Source organism: Sinocyclocheilus anshuiensis, unplaced genomic scaffold (assembly GCF_001515605.1).
Source record: "Sinocyclocheilus anshuiensis isolate Anshui unplaced genomic scaffold, SAMN03320099.WGS_v1.1 scaffold314, whole genome shotgun sequence".
NCBI classification, from domain to species: Eukaryota; Metazoa; Chordata; class Actinopteri; order Cypriniformes; family Cyprinidae; genus Sinocyclocheilus; species Sinocyclocheilus anshuiensis.
Genome location: NW_015546027.1, coordinates 198,090 through 204,361, shown reverse-complemented (window position 1 = coordinate 204,361; position 6,272 = coordinate 198,090). Strand labels below are relative to the sequence as shown.

Sequence of the window (6,272 nt, the reverse complement as noted above, 5' to 3'; positions counted from 1 at the left end):
ACAGTTGGCATAGGAAAAGGGGTTAAAGCTTAAGCAGTAAAGAGAAGAGAAATAAAGACGTGAAGTTATAGTACAATTTGATATTCAGCAGATCTACAGACTGAAGGAAACATCAGTTTTTTAGTTCAAACACACCTTTGTAAAAAGTGCAACTGATACTTAATGTATCAATTAATAAGACTAAGTTTGATACTAGCACATCTTGTCTGTCTGAAAGAGAGTCCTGATGCAATCTGAAGGCTCAAGTTGATCTTTGCTGAAGTTGGTTGATGGAAAAGAACCAGTTTGAGTCAGAGGACCTTGACGTGGAAAGACTAGGCATAAAATGGTTTACAATGATGGGGAAGGACTTAACTGGCCTGCACAAAGCCAAGAACTGAACGACTTTTACAACTTTTAAAAGAATTAAAACACCAAGCCAGTTCCCATTGCCAACATCAGTGACTTCATTGATGTTCTTGTGTCTGAATGGGAGAAAAAAAAATCCCTTCACCCAAATTGTAACATGTCTTTCCAGATGAGTGGAAACTGTTAGGCATCCAACCCCCTATAAATGCCAGTGGTTTTGAAATTATTATTCTTGGTAATTTGACCATGAAAGTGTATTTGTGTTTTTCATTGTCCCCTAAGGACATGCTTTCCTATTTATTCTATTCTTAAAAAAAAAAAAAAAAAACAGTTGTCAGTCCTAACCAAGGGTTAGCTTACCCTAAAATTAAAATTTTGTCATAATTTACTCACCCTCATATTGTTCCAAACTCATAAAAATTTGTTAATCTTTGAAATGAGGATCAAATGAAATGAGCATTTTAATAAAACCTGAGATATCTGTCCTTCTTTTCAAAGTCCATTCCACCAAAAAAAGTTAAAAGATCATAAAAGAAATCCAGAGTCTTCTGAAGAGATATGGTCGCTTTAATACGATACTGTATAAATAGACTTGGTCGCTTTAAAAATATGAATAGATTTAATTTAGAATTTTATTCACATATAAACATTGATCAGCTCACATACATAGAGCACATCAAATATGGTAAATGGAAGCTCAAATGTGCTCACTTTACACTCAAGAACAAACCTTCATACTTTTTTAGTTTCGAAGATGAAGGAAAGTCTTACGGGTTTTGAACAACATGAGGGTGGTAACTGTGGGTAACATAATTTTCCTTTCTAGGTCAACTTTCCCTGTAAATTAATTCATAAGGTTATGGTTTGACTTCGCTTCAGCACGATTTCAAGTTCAAATTGTTTTCTTTATGGTTTGGGTAATAGGTACTTCAATGTATTCAATGTCATTGTCTGATCCTTATTTGTAGAGAACCTGTTTCAACACCCCACTAGCCCCACCAGCCCTGGAGGATGTAAAAAATGTTGTGAGAAAAAACCTGACAGATGGAGTGCGTGATAATGGACTCACTCTCAAAGGTGAGGCTGCATTTGTAAAGTTTAACATTTGCAGGTCTTGAGTACTGGTTCTCAATCCAGGTGCTGTTGTTCCCAAGAACGGCAAATTTTGAATATCTCCCTTAATTAAGTCACTTTGTTTGTATAATCAATTCATTAATAAAGGCTCCAAGACCTGAACTGGGTGAAAAAAAGCAGTGCTTGTGTACTACAGACTTAACCTTTGAGGCAATGGTTCTGCTGACTGTCAGTTATCCTTGTTGCCTAGGGCAGGTAAACGACCCAAACTGTGAAAAAGTTTTGAATTTGAGTGAATTTTAGTGGCAGCCTTGTGTTTGCTTAGGAAATCTGTTCAGAAAAGAATATGCAGGGCTTCTTGATTTAATCAATCAACATGGTGATTTTATTTATTTAATTTTTTTTACAGGATTTCTCTTCCTACATACTCTGTTCATCCAAAGAGGAAGGCATGAGACCACGTGGGCTGTACTGCGGAGGTTTGAATATGATGATGATCTTGAGCTGCATCAGGACTACCTGTTTCCCCCGTGAGAACAACTGCTTCCAAACAGTCAATCAATTAACTATTCACATTATCTCTTCATGTGTTGAAGCAGCCCTATATTTTTCTCCTCTTATTTCTGATTTAATGAAGATAAGTTCTGTTAATAAATCTTTTCTGAAGAGACCTCAGTAATACTTCTCTTGGTTAAAACAATGTAGTTTTACATTTCTCAGGAAATAAACAAAACAGTTCTAGTATATGTATATATGTGTACACACACACACACACACACACACACAGTGGGTATAGAAAAGAATCACCCCCTTTAAAAGAATCACATTTTGTTGCTTTGCAGACTGAAATGAAGATAGACAGTTTTTGTTTTATCCAGTTTTTGTTTAAACACCTTTTGATTTAATCACAGCCTTTATTCTGTTGGAATATGTCTCTAATAACTTTGCACATCTATACTTTGCAATATTTGTCCACTCTTCTTTGCAGAAATGCTCAAGTTCAGTTAAATTTGATGGTGACCGTTTGTGGACTGCAGTCTTCAAGTCAAGGTTTAAGTCTGGGCTTTGACTAGGCCATGTAAGGACATTCACCTTTTTCTCCTTAAACCACTGTGTGCTCAGGGTCATTGTCATGTTGGAAGGTAAACCTTCTTTCCATTGACATCTTTCTGGCAGAGTAGCAGATTTTCCTCAAGAATTTGAAGGTATTTTGCCCCATCCATTTTTCCTTCTATCCTGACAAGTGCTCCAGTCCCTGCTGCAGAGAAACACCCCCATAACAGGATCTTACCACCTCCATGCTTTACTGGAGGAATGCTGTTATTTAGATGGTGAGCTGCATTGGATTTCCGCCAGACATATTGTTTGGTGTTGAGGCCAAATAATTCAATTTTACTCTCATCTGCCTCAGAATCTTCAAGGTGTGTTTTGGCAAAGCTCAGTCGCGACTGCATGTGGCCTTTCTTGAGGAGTGGATATTTTCTTGCAACCCTTCCATACAACCCACATTTGTGGAGATTTTGTGATATGTTTAGCACATGCACACAAAGACCACTCTTTGTCATAAATTCCTGCAACTGCTTCAGAGTTGCTGTAGGCCTCTTGGATGCCTCTCGGACTAGTTTCCTCCTGGCTTTTTCATCCAGTTTGGAGTAACGTCCTGATCCAGGGAGGGTCTGTGTTGTACCAAATACCTTGCACTTCTTAATAGGGTCATATGATGCAATTTCAAGTTTTCCTTTCTTTTTGGAGTGTTACAAGCTGTTTGTGAATAGATAAGATCCCTAAAGTTGCAAAGACTAAAGTCTCAAACCCAAAGAGATATTCTTTATAAAAGTTAAGACTCGTCCACGCCCTCCTAAAACGCCTCGTTTAAACACACCCCAGAAGATCTGTAAAGTTGCAAAGACTAAAGTCTCAAACCCAAAGAGATATTCTTTATAAAAGTTAAGACTCGTACACGCCCTCCTAAAACGCCTCGTTTAAACACACCCCCACATGTCTACGTCACTGTGTGGGATTTGTGATTTGCATAACACCGCCCAAATGTATACGCAAAAGAAGGTGTAACTTTGATTTTCGCTGTAGTATTGTTGCCGCTGCGGCCATGTCATGGAGACGCTGTGTGTTTCGTTGTGAAAGAGAAACTACTTTGTTTGGTCTTCCAAAAGAGGACACAGCTAGAAATCAGTGGTTAAGTTGTATTTACAACACTGTTTGTGCGCAGCGCATTTTATGGAGGACGAGGACTGTTTCCTGATCCTGGGAGAGTAGACTACAATGCCGGTGTTCCGGTGAATTCAGTTCCCCTGTTTCCCCTTCAGCGCGCATGCTGACCCTATACAGTCTATGATGCTGACAAATAATGCTGATTCGCAGCCTGTAAGTACGTTTTCATATTTAAAGGATTTGCCACAGACGATTCAAACGCGAGTTTTGAGCAGTGTACATAAACACATTTCATTACACCAAATACACAAAATAATGTTCTTTTTTAGCAACGTCATATGACCCCTTTAATAATAGACTTCACTGTGCTTCTAGCCATGGATAAAACCTTTGAAATTTTTTTGTATCCATCTCCTGACTTGTGCCCTTCCAGCAAACTGGTGCTCTTATGTTTCTTTTGGTGTATGACTCCCCCTTGTGTCGTATAAAAAGCACAATAATCGCGGTTGATCAAATAATAACGATTATACGGTTATTTAATTATCGCTACCAAGGACTGAAATGCTCCAGGAAAGCACTTTTCATGCTGAGCTAATCAAAATGACCACAGCTGATCACAGTTTAAAGTCAGATGGCTCTGTGTGCCATTGAGAAGGTGATTAGCTACACCTGATTGAGTTTACAAGTCATTTTTAGGAGGGGGGTGATCCTTTTTCCAACTCAGTGATTCTATTGTTTTTTTTTTCTGACATGTTGGTGTTGAATCTTTCACTTGGATGTTATAAATTGCACTGAGTAAATACTGCTGAATACTGCAAAGCAACACAATGTGATTATTTTAAAGGGGGTGATTCTTTTCTATACCAATATGTGTGTCGATTGACAGTTCTCTTAGAGTAGTTAAGAACAGGGTTGAACTCTCTTAGCCCCTAACTTTTTAAATCTGCTTGGATTCCTCCCAATTCGAGACTTTGTGGTAATCCCAATTGAATCCAACTATGCTAATATGCTAATCTTGCAATTATCAACATCTGACTCAATGTTTACATTCCTACAGGTTAAAAATACCACCAGACTGCACCACAGAGCTCAATCACAATGCTTACCTGTTCCTACAGAGTAATCCTGTTGTACCCTGTTAAAATATTTATTAATGAAATATCCCATTTAATTAAAAGGTTTAGATAAAAATGTCGGCCACAAAAGTAGTAATAGTATTAATTAAATTATAAGAGGCTTTAATTGCTGTTTTCTGGATGTTCATTTTTATCTTGTTTTTGCTGAAGCTTGTTTGTATCTGCTTTAGGACAGAGACTGTGCATTGTCTCCTGAAGAGCTTATGGATCTATTTGATTTTTTCCTCTACATCCCCTGGGGACTGGATGTGAACAGTACGGTCGGCACTAATGACCAGGGCTGGATCACATACCAAGGCTATCTCTCTCAGTGGACGTGTGTATCAAACATGCGACGTGTCTCAGTTCAAGAATTATAGTCATCCTTAATGAAGTGAATATAGTGAACATAGTTTTGAACAGTACAGCAAGGAGAATGAATCCGTTGTTCATTATGCTACCCTGTTGTGCATTACTGTCTGGATTGTTTTGAAATGATCTATGAGTTTATCAATTATCAATGTCTTTTTTACAGGTTAACGACTTACCTGGATGTCCAGCGATGTCTGGAATATCTTGGTTACCTTGGTTACTCTACAATTGCTGAGCAGGAATCTCAAGCATCTGCCATAACAGGTCAGTTGAAAGACAAATATTTGCTATATAACATACATAATTATATACCTCTATAATTACTACTTCAGTTTTGGATAGTAGAACATGCAAAAAATCCATCTTGGGCATATTTAAGACTTAATTTTTAGACTGGTTAAATTACCACATACACTTCACATTGTATGATTTTCTTTTCTTTTGTCTATTTCTTCTGTGTTCCACATTAGGAAAAAAATGGGTGTTTGATGTGCAACATAACTTAAAATTAAAGTGTATTCAATTCACAAATTTGATCATTAATATGTTAAATTAAAAAATAAATAAATAACAGCACCACCTCTCTTGTACGTGTTCTGTGATATTCTGTGTTTTGGAGCAGCTCTAGCCGTTTCTCATCACGCTGCGTCAAATACAGAACGGCGGCTCAAAACACCCAACCGCTGCATGAGCATATGAAACTATTTGTATGATAATCAAATACAGATTTTTATCTGAATATTTAAAAATGATCATGTACTGTGCAAATACAGCATGCATGTAAAAATGTTATTGGCACAGTGGTTAACCAGAAAAATAAAAAATGACACTTCATGAACCAAAAGGTTGCCGACCCCTGCTTTAGAAAATCTATTCATGGGTCATTGAGCCCTCTTGTGGTTGTTAGAGTAACTGCAAATGCAGAATGCAAAAGTCACATTGCATTGACTTATAACTTCAATACATAATGTATTTTTTTCATGTGTATTTTGTTTATAGTTCTTAAAGTGGTCCTGACTGAATGTATTTGCACATGTTAGTGACCCGTGATAAGAAGCTCGACCTTCAGAAGAAACAGACGCAAGGGAATGTATTTCGCTGTCATGTGTTTGGAATAACTGGAAGTGGCAAAACGGGTTTCCTGCAGGGCTTCCTCGGCAGAAACCTTGTGGTCAGTTGCGAACCCCCCCCCCC

General features: G+C 37.7%; 1 pseudogene; it reads left to right on the top strand.

The window, feature by feature from the left end:
• The window catches only part of LOC107698684 (mitochondrial Rho GTPase 1-A-like), a 50,482-nt pseudogene that overhangs the window by 40,026 nt on the left and 4,184 nt on the right, over positions 1-6,272 (top strand).